Source organism: Rhinatrema bivittatum, chromosome 2 (genome assembly GCF_901001135.1).
Source record: "Rhinatrema bivittatum chromosome 2, aRhiBiv1.1, whole genome shotgun sequence".
Lineage (NCBI taxonomy): Eukaryota > Metazoa > Chordata > Amphibia > Gymnophiona > Rhinatrematidae > Rhinatrema > Rhinatrema bivittatum.
Genome location: NC_042616.1, coordinates 646204684 through 646221724, shown reverse-complemented (window position 1 = coordinate 646221724; position 17041 = coordinate 646204684). Strand labels below are relative to the sequence as shown.

Here is a 17041-nt window from a genome sequence, read left to right as displayed (position 1 = left end):
TGGACTGGTAGTTTCATTATTGTCAACTTTAATCACAAACTGGGGTTTCTTTTCTTCTACAAAAATCAAACCGCATGCTTCTACGATACAGTTAAAAAATAGTAGCAAAATAAACTCATAAGAAACTCCTCAAAACAGGAAATTAATTTTTCGACTATTCAGAGCAGTTCATCAGTAGCTGATCAGCCACTTAGTTCAGAGGATGAAATAAATTGAGGCTTTCATAGGCTGTTCTCTCTTCTATTGCTCCAAATACTAAAGATTCAAGAGCAAAAAATAGTAGTCCATGCCACAGTTTCTCATATCAGTTCAAACACTATTAAGGGGTATCAGCAAGCTCGTAACTCCATCTGGCTATAATTCACAGCTGATGCCAATCCTCTCTACATTAACCCCATGTCTCTATTTTTATAGAAATTTTGTTATGCTGGTACAAAGAAGCATGCAATGTCTAAAACTACAAGCATTCCTATACATAACTAACAAATGGAAGTCTAAGACCATACCAACAAATGCCCTATTCTAAATACAGTCTCCCAAAATTGAAATCTCAAAGTCCTGACACCAGCTGGGATTTCATAGCAAGACTGAGTCAGGGGAATCAGTTTATAAAATGAGCTAAAACGTAATGGTCAACATCGGATGTACACCTCACTGTTTGACAAAACCAGGGCGTCCTAGGTGCATGTCTCCCGATAGCAGATGTCCAAATGTCAAGAACATGATGACAACAGAAATTCTGATTCATGTTGGCATTGCACCATAGAGCTGTCTTTAGTTCTGATGACCCTAATCCAGGTTAAAATCACTGCTCATCTCATAATTGAAAATTTAGGGAACACTGTGAGGTATTTGAATTTGTGTGTTTTGAGTTTACCTGAGTTACTGTTGTTTGCTCCAGTGGCTCTCTTTAAGACTTATCTGTGTGAGGTTTTAAAAATTTCTCAAGAAGCAATACCTCCTATCAAAGCCTTTTTTCTTCCTTCTGGAAGGGGGAGGGAAGTTGCAGGAGGTGGAGATTTATTTATTTATTTATTTATTTAATATTTATTTCTATACCGGACTTCACGAATAGAATTCACATCAGTCCGGTTTACATGGAACTTAGGGGATAAACAAGTGTAACCAAACAAGAAGGCTGAAACAAGCAGAGATGGCGAGTTGAGCCAGTTTATAGACAGTTTATATCTCTCTGGGTTATAAGAGCGACCCTTGGTAGATGAGATCCAAAATGCTGCACTTCTTATAACCTTTGTTTTTTTTCAAGATCTGTATTTAATTTTGCACCTGTATTTTCAGAATGCATAAGCTTTATTTTTAGGGCTCAAAATGTGGTTATTTCTGGACTTGTGTAGGTCTTCACGAGACAGTAGGAAGGAATTCTTGGTTGTGCTGGTAGTGGTGGTGGGGAGAGGTGGGGTGGGGGAGGGGGACGGTTGCGGGGAGGAGGTGTTCCTACCATGTTCTGGTCCTGCTCTCCCTTCAATCTCCATTCTTTCTCTAACCACTCACACAGTCTAACATACACACCCATTGCTAATGCCTTCTTTCTCACAATCATACAAACAATGCCCCCATTCCTCATCCCCTGTCCCCTCTGTCTCACATACAGGCACATAGTCTCAAGACAATCCCCTTTGTAAGCTCCAAAGAAAAAGAACTGTCCATTACATTTCTCTGTACAGAATTAATGGCATCACCAAATAAAGAAGAACCTTATCAAGAATAGATTAAATCACTTTTTTATACGATTCTCAAAATGTACTAAACCTAGATAATAATAATAAAAAATGTGAAGACACAAGTCCTTTGTTATGTTTTGGTACGGATGTGAAGCCTGGGCCAAGGTGAGAGATGTCTCCGCCCACAGGGAGGAGCCCTGTGAGCCTCACCACTGGTAGGTATGGTCTCAGTAGCTAGAACACACCTGTAAGACAGACTTTATTAGAGAGGAGAGAGAGAGCATAACAAGTGGAGTGGGGAATTTATTTATTTATTTATTTTAATTTTTTATATACCGGCATTCGCGATGGGAGTCGCATCATGTCGGTTTACAATTAACAGGGTGTGACAAGAGGAGAAAAACTTAGAACATTAACATGTGATATAAGAAGAAATAGCAGTTACAATAAAACAGGGACCTAATGCAACTTGGAATGTAAGGAAAGCGATAGAAAATTAACAATGTGATAAAAAGAGTAACAAGGTAATATACCGTATATAATAAATTTATATAATATAATATAATATAATATATAATATATAACATACCGTATATATAATATACCGTATATAATATACCGTATATAATAAAAGCAACATAAAAAACCTGCTCATTTAATGAGAAATAACATTATGGAGTTGTTAGAGTTTATGTTTACCCTGAGGGGAGGTCTTAGTTGATTTGGTTGAGAGAAAGTTCAATTTGTGTCTGGAAAGGCTTTCATAAATAACCAGGTTTTGAGTCTTTTTCTGAATGTAGGAAAGCAGGGTTCCTGTCTCAGTTCTGGTGGGATGGAGTTCCACAAGGTAGGTCCTGCTGCAGAGAAAGCCCTGTCTCTGAGCGTTGTATGGTGAAAGGTTTTGGCAGGTGGAACCTGTAGTGAATCTCTGTATGACTCTCTGATAGGTCTGGTAGAGGTATGTTTTTTAAATGCAGTTAAAGGTACAGTTCTTGAGCTCAGGGTATTCCCAGGGTGATACCTCAGATATGACGATCCGGTACTGGCCCGCAGAGCAGGGTATGTCAGACAGTTTTTCTCAATAGTGTAGCAAATACCTCAGGTGTGCAGATCCAGTAGTGGCCCGCAGCGTGGGGTACGCTGAAGGTGACTGTACAGTGATGATGGTGTTGAGGTAGTCTGAGGTCCTGGAGCTCAGAAGGTACTTGAGGATGAAGAAACAATATCCCGCAGCGCAGGGTAAGGTGTAGCTAATCCTGCTGGTGAGGACGCGGTAGTGGTCCGAGGCACGGGGTACACCACTGGGAATTCCAGCAAGGCTTGGCAGGATGAAGCATAATGGTACTCACGAGGAATGGTTCCCAGGGATCAAGGTAGGAAGGTCCTCCGAGGAGCGGATAGCCTAGTAATGCGGAAGAGCCCCCGAGGAGCGGGTACTCAGAATGTTTACACACCGAGCCAGGAACAGGAACTGGAAGTCCAAGAAGAAGCGGATTAGGCAACAAGAAGAACTCCTTGCTAACTCACTGAATGAGGTGCAGGAAAGGAGCTAAATAGTAGGGATGTGAATCATTTTTCTAATGATTGAAAATGGAGCAGGCCATCCATTGCTCCTACCATGTGACAGGGGCCGGCCAATGGCACCGATAGCCCCTGTCACATGGTAAGGGCAAAGGGCCATCAGCACCATTTTGATTAGTGGCAGCTGACGGCCCGAGAGTGGAAGATCGCTCCCGGGACCCCCACTGGACCACTAGGTACTTTTAAAAAGTTTTTTTGGGGGGGGGGTCGGGAGGGTGGGGGAAGCTAAAGAATGTGTTTTAAAGGGTCGGGGTGGGTATTTTTGTTTATCGGCTCGGGCGCAGCTGATAAAAAAAAAACGATCGGACCGCACGCAAAAAATTTCCCGATAGTCCCCGAACCTGGAATCTGAACCGATTCCGGTTCCGATTCACATCTCTATTAAATAGTCCTGCAGGTATGATGTCATCAAGAGGGCCGGCCCAGGGTTCCTGCCCTGGGCCCTTTAAATTGTCCCCCGATGGCGCTCGTGCACGCGCTATGGAGATCCACGGGGTGGAGCCCGAAAACAGCGGCGGCATTCCTGCCACGAGTTGAGGCCTCCTGTCCATGGGCAGGCAGGCGAAGAGGAGTGGTACGCTGCGGGCAATTCCAGCGGCCTGCAGCAGAACAGAAGTTTGGCTGGAGAGCAGGTAAGCGTGGTCGGTCACGGTGCCCGTGGCCAACCGGCATGACAGTACCCCCTTCAAGGCTCCCCCCCAGGGGTTTAGAGCAGCCCAGGCAACAATCTTCCTCCAAGTTTCGTGAATTCGAGGTCCAAACTTCAGTGGAGTACTGAGTCATGACTGTCTCGAGAGTATCCTGAGAGGGAATCGAGGAGCCCAAAGACATAGAGGGGAAGAAAGAGAGGTGCTTTCTCACGTCTTCCTGCTGTAAGAGAGCATGTAACCTCTGGATCTCCTGCTCCTTGTAGGCTAGTATGGATATAAAGCCTTTTGTAGCTTGCTTGTGTGTCTTCACGAGTACTTCATGTTCAGACGTCTTGTGCAACAACTGCTCTTTCACCTGGGTGAAAACAGCCCTCAAGACATCTTCTTGGAGTGAACCAGAGCTAGTCTGAGTCTCTTGAGATTTCTTGCAGGGAAGGAGAGAAGTAGGTAGAACAGTAATCACAGTTAGGGGCTGAGAAGGCCTTCTGGTTTCTATACGTCTCTGCACAGCGCGGCCCTCACTGAATCAGGTCAGGCGAAGACCAATTGAATTGTGGCTGATGTTTCTGTAGCCATGGTAGACTCAGAATTACTGGACTCATGGCCGTAGGAAGAATGTAAAATGAAATGGGTTTGGAATGATGAGGTCCTACCCTCAAAGACAGAGGTCGTGTGGCTTGTGTCACTTGCCCAGGAAGGGAGTTCCCGTGTACTGACAAAAGAAACATGTGGGAAGTTGATACTGATCCACGAGGTCTTGCTGGATGAAGTTTCCTCCAGCGCCGGAGTCCACTAGGGCTTGAGTAAGAATACAAGTGGAGGATAGTTCCAGGGAGGCAGGCAACAGGAACAAGGGTGAAACTGAAGTAAGGCCGAGGGTTATGGTCTCTGCCGTCTCCCGACGAGTATGCATCTTCTTCTTCGCAGGGCATTGGGGCAGTGACTGTGCAGTGTCCCCACAATAAGCACAAGGTCCCAGCTAGTGGCGAGATGTGCTCTCGGCTGCCAAGAGGTGAGCATGACCTAATTGCATCAGTTCCTCAGGAGAGAGAGGAGAATCGTCTGCCAGGAAGAGAGGGTCCTTGGAATGTCCCCGTCGGGTAGTGTAGTTTTCCTGGGCCTGCTCTTGAAGTCTTCGGTCGATCTTTCCTGTGAAGTCGATGAGTCCTTCGAGGGAGGCAGGAAGTTCCCGTGCCGCTAGTTCGGCCTTGATTTGGGGGGCTAAGCCCTCTAGGAACATGGCATTCAGACTGTTCCCCTGTCAGTTCAGTTCCATAGCAAGGTGTGGAATTCAATGGCGTACTCAAACAGGAAACGAGACTCTTGTCAAAGGCGAAGAAAATCTGAGCCCATGGCGGGTAGCCTGCCCAATTCCTCGAAGACTTGTTTGAAAGCCGAGATGAAGTGTGGCAGGTTAGACAGCAAGGGGTCGGAGTGCTCCCACAAGGGAGAGGCCCAAGCCAAAGCCTTGCCATCCAAGAGGGAAAGAATAAAGGTCGTTTTGACTGAGTTGTTTGGAAACTACGCAGGTTGAAGGGAAAAATGCACGTGGCAATGGTTTAAAAATCCTTGTACAAGTTACGTCTACATTTGACCACTTAGGGTCTCCCGAGTAATGAGGTGGTGCTGGTAGAGGAATAACTTCTCGACCGAAGTCTAAAGCTGGCGCGGATGCTGCCGGAGGTGAAGGTCTAGTTTTGAGTTGAGTCAAGAGATCTTGACGGATGGCACGATGGTTGACGTCGGGCACTACCAATTCCATAGTTGACTGGAGATCCTGGAGTTTCTGGATAAGGCCGGGAATGGACTTGAGCACCGTCAACTCCATCAACTGTTAATCTAGACGAGCATTCATTCGGTCAATGGAGGTAGCCAAGGTTTCCAAGATCTGCTGCTGCTCAGCAATGCGCTGGGCCAGGCCAGGGATGGCCTGGATGGCTGACGAGCCAGGTCCATGGAGTTAGCAATCTGTTATGTTTTAGTATGGATGTGAACCCTGGGCTGAGGTGAGAGATGTCTCCGCCCACAGGGAGGAGCCCTGTGGGCCTCACTGCCAGTAGGCGTGGTCTCAGTAGCTAGAACACAGCTGTAAGATAGACTTTATTAGAGAGGAAGAGAGCATAATCTGTGGAGTGGGGAATGCAGTTAAAGGTGCAGTTCTTGAGCAGAACCCAGGGAGCAGGTAATGCAGTCAAAGTACAGTTCTTGAGCTGAGAGTATTCCCAGGGTGATACCTCAGATATGACGATCCGGTAGTGGCCCGCAGCGTGGGGTACGCTGAAGATGACTGTACGGTGATGATGGTGTTGAGGTAGTCTGAGGTCCTGGAGCTCAGAAGGTACTTGAGGATGAAGAAACAATATCCTGCAGTGCAGGGTAAGGTGTAGCAAATCCTCCTGGTGAGGACTTGGTAGTGGCCCGAGGCACGGGGTACACTGCGGGGAATTCCAGCAAGGCTTGGCAGAGATGAAGCGTAGTGGTACTCATGAGAAATGGTTCCCAGAGATCAAGGTAGGATGGCCCTCCGAGGAGCGGATAGCCTAGGAACGCGAAGAGCCGCCGTGGGCAGTTCCAGCGGTCCGCAGCAGAACAGGAGTTTGGCCGGAGAGCAGGTGAGCACGGTCAGTCGTGCTGCCTGCGGCCAACTGGCGTAACATCCTAATAAAGATGCTAGCATTGGCAACAACCAAATATAGTGGTGAAAAGAACAGTAAAGTGCTTATCAGTACAAGTTCAGCCCTTTGGATTTGCCACAATAAATGCTGTCTTAAAACAGTGATTAGTAGTCTAGTCAGTTACCACATAGGCATCTCCTGCATTAAGTTTTCACTGTATTTGGGACTATGTTTAATCATATCCCAACTATAAGCAAAGGAATCCCAGGCCAGTTGAAATTTTGAATATATTATTTAAAGAATATGTAGAAGCACTAATTACATAAATCTAATAGTGGAAATCGATGTATATATGAGAAGTTTTGAATATAGGCTATTATAGGCCACATTACCGAAAGAAATATATAGTTTCAACAGAATAAATATTTTCACTTCTAATGAGTTGAAATTCTCTCCCTGTCCAAATGGTGGTGATGGTGGTGGTGAGGGGGATGTAAATTATGTAACATTGTGCAAAAGTTAACTGGCAAATCCATGCAGAAGTTATACTAATTTTCAATACAGATTTTTGTTCATAAGTTCTTTTTCTAAAAATTATCCTACCAAATGTACCCCAACACATATTATGCCTGCTAAAATGGTGCACAAATGTTCCCTGAAAATTTGTGTATATACTTTTTAAAATTTCAAACTGTGGCCTAGATTTATCAAAGTATTGCATGCAATAGGGTTGTGTTTTATTTAATAGCCTATTTATCAGAATGTGGGTTATCTTAGAACTTCACATAGGTATTGCTGCAAAGTGTGTTAATACCTACATAATTGCATTTTCCTACCTACAAAGTGCTTATGAGAGTGTGAGTGAGTGAGTGAGTGAGAGAGAGAAAGAGAGAGACTATCACAAGACTCTTCTAGTAGGGATGTGCACCAGGGACGGATTCGTCCCATTCGGGTGTCGGATTCGTAGGGGCCCAAATCTGTTGCATCTGTTCTCGGGGGCCCCTGATCTGTTCATATGTCAAAAATACATTCATTCCCCCCAAAAAAACTCCATCCCAACCCTTTAAGGTTATTTATCTACAACCCCCTACCCTCCTGAGGCCCCCCCCCAAGACTTGCCAAAAGTACTTGTTGGTCCAGCAGGGTTCCTGGAGCGATTTCTCCTGCACTCGGGCTGTCGGCTGCTGGTATTCAAAATGGCGCCGATAGCCCCTGTGACATAGTAAGGGCAAAGGCTATCGGTGTCATTTTGAATACCGGCAGCCGACGACCCGCGTGCAGAAGATCGCTCCAGGACCCCCGCTGGACCACCAGGGACTTTTGGCAAGGGACTTTTGGCGTCCCCCCCAAGATTTGCCAAAAGTCCTTGGTGGTCCAGCGGGGGTCCTGGAGCGATCTCCTGCATGTGGGTCGTCGGCTGCCGGTATTCAAAATGGCGCCGATAGCCTTTGCCCTTACTATGTCACAGGGGCTATCGGTGCCATTTTGAATACTGGCAGCCCGAGTGCAAGAGATTGCTCCAGAACCCCGCTGGACCACCAGGTACTTTTGGCAAGTCTTGGGGGGGGGGGGGGGTCAGGATGGTAGGGGGCCTATTCGTTGGTGATCCGTTGTATTTGTGGGGGTTCGCCATACGTTTCAGAACCCCCACGAATACAACAAATATGGCATATAAGTTGCGGATTCACAATACGTCGAAAACGAATGCAAACCCCTAGCTTCTAATAGTTAGCTATTTATGATACTATAGAAGGCCCATCTAGTAACTCAAGGTGAGGTTTAGGTGGTAGTGTAGGGGTTAGGAGCCATGTTTACATGCAGAGTGAGAAGTACGAACAGAACAGTGCACGCTTGTGAAGATTTGATGTCTTTTGGATTGAGGAAACTCACACAACAATAAGATTTGTACAATGTTCTCTCAACCTAGCTTGATATTATCCAGGTAGAGAGTCCATCAAGCTAGGTTGAGAGAACATTGTATGGATCTAATCGTTGTATGTGTTTCCTCACTTCGAAGGACATCAAATCTTCACAAGAGTGCACTGTTCTGTTCGTACATCTCACTCTGCATGTAAACGTGGCCCCTAACCCCTACACTGCTACCTAAACCTAACCTCGAGTTACTAGATGGGCCTCCTATAGTAGCATAAATAGCTGCTTACTATGGTGCCCTCCAGAGAGGTGCTTTCTCTCTCTCTTCCCCTTCTCAGGCCCTTCCCCAGTCTAAAAATGCCCAAAATGGAATTTGCAAAAAAATTACAAATTGCATTATGGGCATATTGCACAGCTTAATGCTATTGAAAAAGGTATAGTTATTTTGGTGTTAAATCTATGCGATATCATGCATTAGGGATTCATGAAGCCAGCCCACTTTTATAAAATTCCCACCCCCAATTCCTCCCCAATCCCTTCCCTTTTAAAAATTTGCATCGCACCATGCGTTATGGTGCTTTTTGCATGCTTTAAGGCATTTTTTGCATGCGAAAACACCATAACGAGAGTTGATAAATGACCCTGTATGTATGAGAGTCTAACTCTCTCCTCAACTCGGCCCCTGGGAATGCTTCTGCTAAGTCTGAGTACAGTGACGTGCAAGCATGCCATATGCACATTAAGTTTATCTGTATATTAGGCAGCCAATTTGCTAAACAGCCATTTCTATGTGGAAAATAAAGTTTTAGCCACAGAAGTCCCTTTGAAAATTATCCTCCAAATGTTCAGCTCTTTCCTGGCAATTCAAGAATGATGATCTAATCAGTTTCTCTTACAGTCAAGAAAACATTTGTCAATTTCACACCAGTAAAAAAGATCCCGCTACTAACAGAAACCGATACTCTGGCTTCAATTTATAGAAACTGTTAAAAATCTGACCTCCCCCAAACACCCGTTTGTTCAGTCCTCCACTTCGGATTCAGCTTCATGATACTTTGTGCCAACACAACACAATCCATAACCCTGGCCATTCCCAGGAATGTCACATAAATTCAAATGGAATGCTTTATGATTTCCTGAAACCTAGTCAATTTTTGTTATTACTACAGCAAAATAAAGTAGTTAGCCCAGGTTGCCCATTTTTTGCTTCCACAAATGAAACTTGACAGGTTTTCAAGTTTGTCTGACTTAGACAAATATTTCTCACAGGCATGTTTGTTACTTGTAAAACTGGATTTCCTAGTTTATAGGGAAATGTGATTGACTTTCAAAGTACAGATATAATAAAATAAACGATTTATAGGATGTAATACTTTTTCAGTTATTTCACAGAGGCGCCAAGGCTTGTTTGGATAAAGCTTCTGCTGAGTAAACAGATGAGTCAAGATTTAAATCTCAGGTGCATCTGAAGTTTCATTTTACATTTTAGCCAACAGGCAAAGGAAATGATAATATTTCTCCATAGTGTATATCCAAAAAGGAAATGTTATATCAATCTTATATTGTGATGCCACTTCCCAAAGTATTATTTCTTAAATGTATGGCCGCATCATCAAGCCTGTCAGCGTGTTCTCTGTATATTCAAAAAGAGAGCCGCCCGGACCTCTAATCATCTGCGGCAACCAGTCTTTCTTTTTTCTTTTTTTCTTTTTCTATTTTTCTTTTTTTAACAGTTTTTGGAATATCTATTTTATAATAATCTTTTTCAAAAAAAGCTCTGCTCCTTCTGTTCAAAGATGTTGTGAGACGGTACCCGTCCGGTTATGAGGGATTTATTGGACAGAGAGGATTTGAAAGAATATTGTTACTTTATATGAGCTCCTGATGAAGCAGCTGGTGCTGCGAAACTTCGGCTGTGTGTTGAGCTTTTTTTGAAAAAGATTATTATAAAATAGATATTCCAAAAACTGTTAAACGAAAAATAGAAAAACAGAAAAACAAAAAAAGAAAAAAGAAAGACTGGTTGCCGCAGATGATTAGAGGTCCGGGCGGCTCTCTTTTTGCATATACAGAGAACACGCTGACAGGCTTGATGATGCGGCCATACATTTAAGAAATAATACTTTGGGAAGTGGCATCACAATATAAGATTGATATAACATTTCCTTTTTGGATATACATTCTGTAATTTGTGGAAATTGTTTTGGTTCTTTTTTTGACGACAAAATATTTCTCCATAGGATATTGGTGAGGCCTCATCTGAAATGTGTGAAATGTGTGAAGCTCTGGAGGCTGCATCTCCAGAAAGTTGCCAGTCTAGCAGAGGCGAGTCAGAGAAGGGTTACCAAAATGGTGTCAAGTCTGCATCATAAACCCTATGTGGTGAGATTTAAGAACACAAATATACATATATCTGGAGGAGAGGAGGGAGGGACTATACAATGGAGATATTCAAATATGCCAAGGGTCTAAAAAGTGCACAAGAGACATTCATTTTATGGTGAAAAGGAAGTTCTAGATGAAGAGTTCATGATGTGAAGCTGGAGAGCAGTAGGCTCAAGGTAACACAAAGAAGGGTTTCATCGCAGAAAAGGTGTTAGATGCCTCTCAATGGAGGTAGAGGGAACTGAAATGATATTGTTACATGCTTGGGTTCCTCTCCCCTTCCTGCCCTGGAGGCCATGGGTCCATTTAAGAAGGGTCTAACTATTTTGTATGCACAATTCACAATGAGCAGAAATGCTGCAGATCGGGCCTGCCTCACTCAGTCTCAGTTCCGTATCTTCCCCAAACCACAGACCACTTCACTTTCTCAGCACTGCACTTCCCCACAGCACGGGGTATGCCGGCTCAGTATAGTTGGTAGTGGCTGCTCCACAGCACATGGATCCACTTGCGCTCAGGTAAGGGTACTGGTAGGCATGGGTAGATACCACCAGACTTTCCTGGGTTCAGCTGCCCTCCTAGCCTCTTCACTGGGGAGTTCCGTTCCTCCCGGCGTGGGTCTCCCTATCTAGCTGCAGGGACCTCTTCTTTAGAGAGTCCCAGCCATGCACCCACTTGTGGAGCTTCAGGATCTCCTATCTCTAACTTACAATGCTAATTCGTAACTGCCTGTAAATGCAGCGCTTCTAGATAAACTCATAACTCAGCAGTTAGTCTGCACACTTACAGTTCAAATCTGGCTTTCTTAGTTTCTCAGAGTCCTCTGGTACCTTCCTGGAGTTCTGTGTTGTACATCCAAACCTCCTCCCCCCATCAGGTCCTCCTTTCCTCTCATTGGCTGTTTATATTCTGCCCATGTTTACCCACACACCAGGGAGCTAAGGGGGTGGCTCTCTTTTGTGCCTGCAGTGCTAGCAGCAGCAGAACATGGAGGAGAAGCGGGGCAGTAGAAGTGGTTGCAAGGGGCGGGGTTGCACGTGCTCCTGCCCATGTTTACAGTATTATAATTCGAGAAACTAAGGTGCAAGCACAGAGGAGTCTTAGATGTGGAGATGAGAGTAAAATTGGACAAAGATCTACTGATGTTATATCTGTTGGAGATAATGGACAAATTCGAAGGGCTGTGCAATATCTGTCTGCTGTCGTAGTCTAAGTTTCTGTGTTTCACGGAATAACAAAAACAGAAGAAATAGGACCATGTTTGAGGACTTGATTTAATCCTAACCATTAATTTAATTAGGAGAGCAGCCTTTATGTTTGTTTTATTAGCTAATAGGGTGTATTATAGCTGATGTTGCAGATGCACTAGTTATATAGTTCTGTAGCTCGACAATTTAGCTCTCTGCACTGAAACAGTGGGAGGCACTGAAATGGTGGAGAATAATAATAGTTCTCCGCATAATGCCATCTGTCACAGCTCAGTCTATGCCTTTCTAAAAACAATGTGCCCTGTGCCACTGCCAGCACACTGTACCCAACCCCCTAACTATGGGTCTGGTATGGCATGTCTTCTGGTCCTCTTTGGATCAGTGGATCTCAGTTTGATATGTAGAAGTTCTGTCTCATCGCAGGAAGCTACATTTGAGGCCACTAAGATCAGTACATGCAGTAGCTGTTATCTATTGCATAATTAAATGAGAGAAAACAAATACTTATAATGCATATTACTCACAAAAAGATTTTATATACATTTTTAATACAAATACTGTAATTCAAATATTACATTTCAGGTACACTTTACAAGGCACAACAAAGATAGCATCACTAATTAAAAATCATACATTCAAACCAATATAGTACATACCTGGCCATCATCATATTCACACCACTCATACTAAACATACATAAAATAAAACTACTGTTATACTAAATCCTGTGGTTAATGAATTAAAGAAACATGCTCATATGTATATGTGCTCCATACTATCTCTTTAAAGAATTATAACTATGATGTTTTCTTCAATGGATAACAGTAGTATCGACTATTTCACATCTTCTATTCTCTTCTGCATATCACTCTTCTACTGAATATATGAATCACAAATAAAACTAACCCACTTCACTTCTTCAGATCTCTTTTACACTTAATTCATTATCCACGGGGTTTGGTATAAGAGTGGTTTCATATATTTTTTTTAATTCTTTATTTATTCATTTTAAGACATAAACAAAAACATTTTGCTTATAAAGAAACACCGTGGATACTTTCAATATCAGATACAAAATACTTCTTTTGCAGAGTGGTTTCATTTTACGTGTGTTTAGTATGAGTGGTGTGAATATGAATGATGGCCAAGTATGTATGTACTATATTGATTTGAATGTATGATTTTTAATTAATGGTACTATATCTTTTTGTGCCTTGTAAAGTGTAGCTGTAATGCACCATATAATGTATGACATATGGGATATTTTAACATATGTGTTATTTGTTTTAAAAATGTATATAAAATCTTTTTGTGGATATTAAGCATTACAGGTATTTGCTTTTTCTCATTTAATTATGCAATATTGAGAGAATTGATTTACACATATGTTTTATATTTACCTTTATAGCTTCTATCTCAACATAGAAAGAAATTAGCTTCCTCTGGTGCATGCAGGGGGCTGACCCAACTGCCCATGGATGGCACAAGACAACCGTGAGCACAGACTAATTATAGGCAGAATGCCCACTGATGCTTTGAGACTGGGTGAGAATTCTTGCTAGCACTAATTCATGTTGTTTCCAAACACAATAGTTCTCTCAGGCAACCCCCAAGAATTTTTACACATTGGCAATCATGCTGCATGAGAACAAGTTGCCAAGAAAGAGAAATCAATGAACAAAAAGAGCACTAAGCAATTTCTCATAGTAAACGGCTTGCAGAAAATGGGTGGTCGAAACTAAAAACATGCATCTTTTGTCATATCCAAATGTATACGCGACAGTAGTACTCTCTTAGAACAACTGGAAACACTGATCAGATTTGTGAGAGAAAAAAAAATTAGCACTACCAATGGGATGGCAGTTGATTAGTAGTATTGCTAAGAATAGAATAAACAAAAAGTAAAAATAAGCATGTGTTCTGTAAATATTGCTTGGGAAGTGCACCACCACAGAGAGTTCCTTCCTTTGAAGATTTACCCATAGTTCAAGTTTTATATTTGTAGAAATCAAGCCACATTCTTTAATTCTTGGCCCACAAGATTTAAATATTAGGGTTGTGCATAAGAAAGCTTTTTTGATTTGGTTCACTATTTTGGTTCATTTACCATTTTAATTTGTTTCGATTCTGAAATTCATTTGTTTATTTTGTTATATAGTTTCATTTGTTTCCGTTAATGTCAATGGTGGAAGCAATGCATCCTATTTTGGATTCTGACTGGGGTTTTCTATCCACGTTTAATGAAACATACTGGCAGGCAACAGCAGCAAAGAGAACAGCACTCCAAAACACCACGAGTGGGGAAAAGTGGCACCAACAGTGGCATGGAACGGCCTAAATTACTTTGAGAGAAGTAAAATAGAATGAATAGTGTCCTGAACAAGGAAACGTGAGAGGATTAAAGCATTACAAACAGTGACATGAACCCTATAAGGCACTATGAGAAGGGCAAAGCAGCACCAAATATAGCATGGGCATTCGGGGCACTGTGAGAGAGGCAAAGCAACATTAAAAGTGGCAGGATCATTCCAAGGCATCATAAGATGGGTAAATCAGCACCAGCGGTGGCAGGGGCTCCCCACAGTACTGAAAGAGGGGCGAAGAATCACAGAGGAAATTCTAGAGAAGATCCATAGCGATCCTGCTGTTCAGACTGGTCATGGGTCTGAGTACAGGAGCAAATGACAAACCAAACCTTCTAGTAGCTGAAAGATAGTAAACTTACTATGCCGGGAAAGAGCAATGCCAGAGGAATCTCTGGAGAAAGTCTGTAATGATCCTGATATGCAAATAAGTTGTTTGGTGTATAGGGGTGAAACACTAATTAAACTACCAAGTAGATGAAAGATCAGAACATAGAACATAAGATATGCCATACTAGATCAGATCAAAGGCCCATCGAGCCCAGTATCCTGTATCCAACAGTGGCTAATCCACGTCACAGGTACCTGGCAAGTACCCAAACATTAAATAGATCCCATGCTACTAATGCTGGCAACAAGCAGTGACTATTCCTTATTGATTAATAGCAGTTTATGTACTTCTCCTCCAGGAACGTATCCAAATCTTTTTTTTAAATCCAGCTACACTAGCTGCTTTACCCACATCCTCTGGCAATGAATTCCAGAGCTTAAATGTGTGTTGAGTGAAAAAGAATTTTCTCCGACTTTTTTTTTTTAATGAGCTACTTATTAACTTCATGGAGTGCCCCCTACTCCTTGTAATATCCAAAAGAGTAAATAACCATTTCACATTTACCCATTCAAGTCTTTTTATGATTTTACAGACCTCTATCATATCCCCCCCTCAGCCATCGCTCCTCCAAGCTGAACAGCCCTAACCTCTTTAGCCTTTCCTCATAGGGGAGCCATTCTATGCCCTTTATCATTTTGGTCGCCCTTCTCTGTACTTTCTCCAGTGCAATTATATCTTTTTTGAGGTGCAGCGACCAGAAATGAGCACAATATTCAAGGTGTGGTCTAACCATTGAGTGACACAGAGGGATTATGACATCCTCTGTTTTATTTGCCATTCCCATCCTAGTATTTCCTAACATTCTGTTTGCTTTTTTGAATATCACAGCATACTGAGCTGATGATTTCAATGTAATATCATCTAAAGCACATTTCCTTTGATCCCATGATTTTTTAGTTTTCTTAGAAAGCTCTCATGAGGGACTTTGTCCAACGCCTTCAAAAAAATGTAGCAGATTTGCTAGACAAGACTTCCCTTGGGTAAACCCTTGCTGGCTGTGTCCCATTAAATCATGTTTATCTATATGTTCTGTGATTTTTTTTATTTATAATAGTTTTCACAATTTTTCCCAGCACTGATGTCAGGCTCACAGGCGTATAGTTTCCCAGATCACCTCTAGAGCCCTTTTTATGTATCAAGGTTACATTGGCCACCTTCCAGTCATCAGATACAGCAGATGTTTTTAATGATAGGTTACAAATTACTGGTAATAGGTCTGAAATTTTATTTTTGAGTTCTTTCAGAACCCTAGAATGTATGCCATCTGGTCCAGGTGATTTGCTACTCTTCAGTTTGTCAATCTGGCCTACTATATCTTCCAGGTTTACCACGATTTGGGTCAGTTCATCTGAATCGTCGCCCTTGAAAACAATATCCAGAATGGGTATCTCCCCAACATCATCCTCAGAAAACAGCCGAAGCAAAGAATTAATTTAGTCTTTCCACGATGGTCTTATCTTTCCAAGTGCCCCTTTAGCACCTCGATCATCTAAAAGGTCCAACTGACTTCCTCACAGGCTTCCTGCTTCGGTTATATTTAAAAATGTTTTTATTATGAGTTTTTTCCTCTATGGCTAACTTCTTTTCAAATTCTCTTTTAGCCTGTCATCAATGTTTTACATTTAACTTGTCAGTGCTTATGCTTTTTCCTATTTGATTCAGATGGATCCTTCTTCCAATTTTTGAAGGAAGATCTTTTGGCTAAAATAGCCTCTTTTCTTCACCTTTTAACCATATTGGCAATCTTTTGGTCTTCCTTTCACCTTTCTGAATGTGTGGAATACATTTTTTTTATATGAAAATGATAAGAAGCCGAGAAACACCTGAGGCATTAATAATAGGGTCTGTATAGGATGTGCGATTTATATTATGTATTTGCTAAGTAATATATATTTATGTTCTGTTGGTGAATCACCATGACTGTATACAGAGAGATGGTATCAGAAGACATGAGGAGAGGCTGATGAATCTAAATATGAATATCCTGGAGGAGAGGAAGTGCAGAGGAGATATGATGCAGACCTCCAAAACTTCAAGCCTTTTATGATGGGAAAGGAAACTGTAGAACTAGGGGTCACAAAATGGAACTCCAGGTGGGTTGACTCAGAACCAACATCAGGAAATATTTCTTTATGGAGAGAGTGGTGGATCCTTGGAATGCGCTCCTGAAGGATGTGGTGAGGATGAGAACAGTAAATGAATTCAAAAGGGCATAGGTTAGACATTGTAGATCCCTAAATGCTAGATGTTGGAAATGAAGACTGGGGTGCTTAGGGGTAACCTGCATGGAGTGG

The 17041-nt window shown here is 42.4% G+C and overlaps 1 protein-coding gene across 1 annotated transcript in view; it reads left to right on the top strand.

The window, feature by feature from the left end:
- The window catches only part of CA8 (carbonic anhydrase 8), a 246188-nt gene that overhangs the window by 24465 nt on the left and 204682 nt on the right, over positions 1-17041 (top strand). The gene's annotated exons all lie outside the window — the stretch shown is intronic.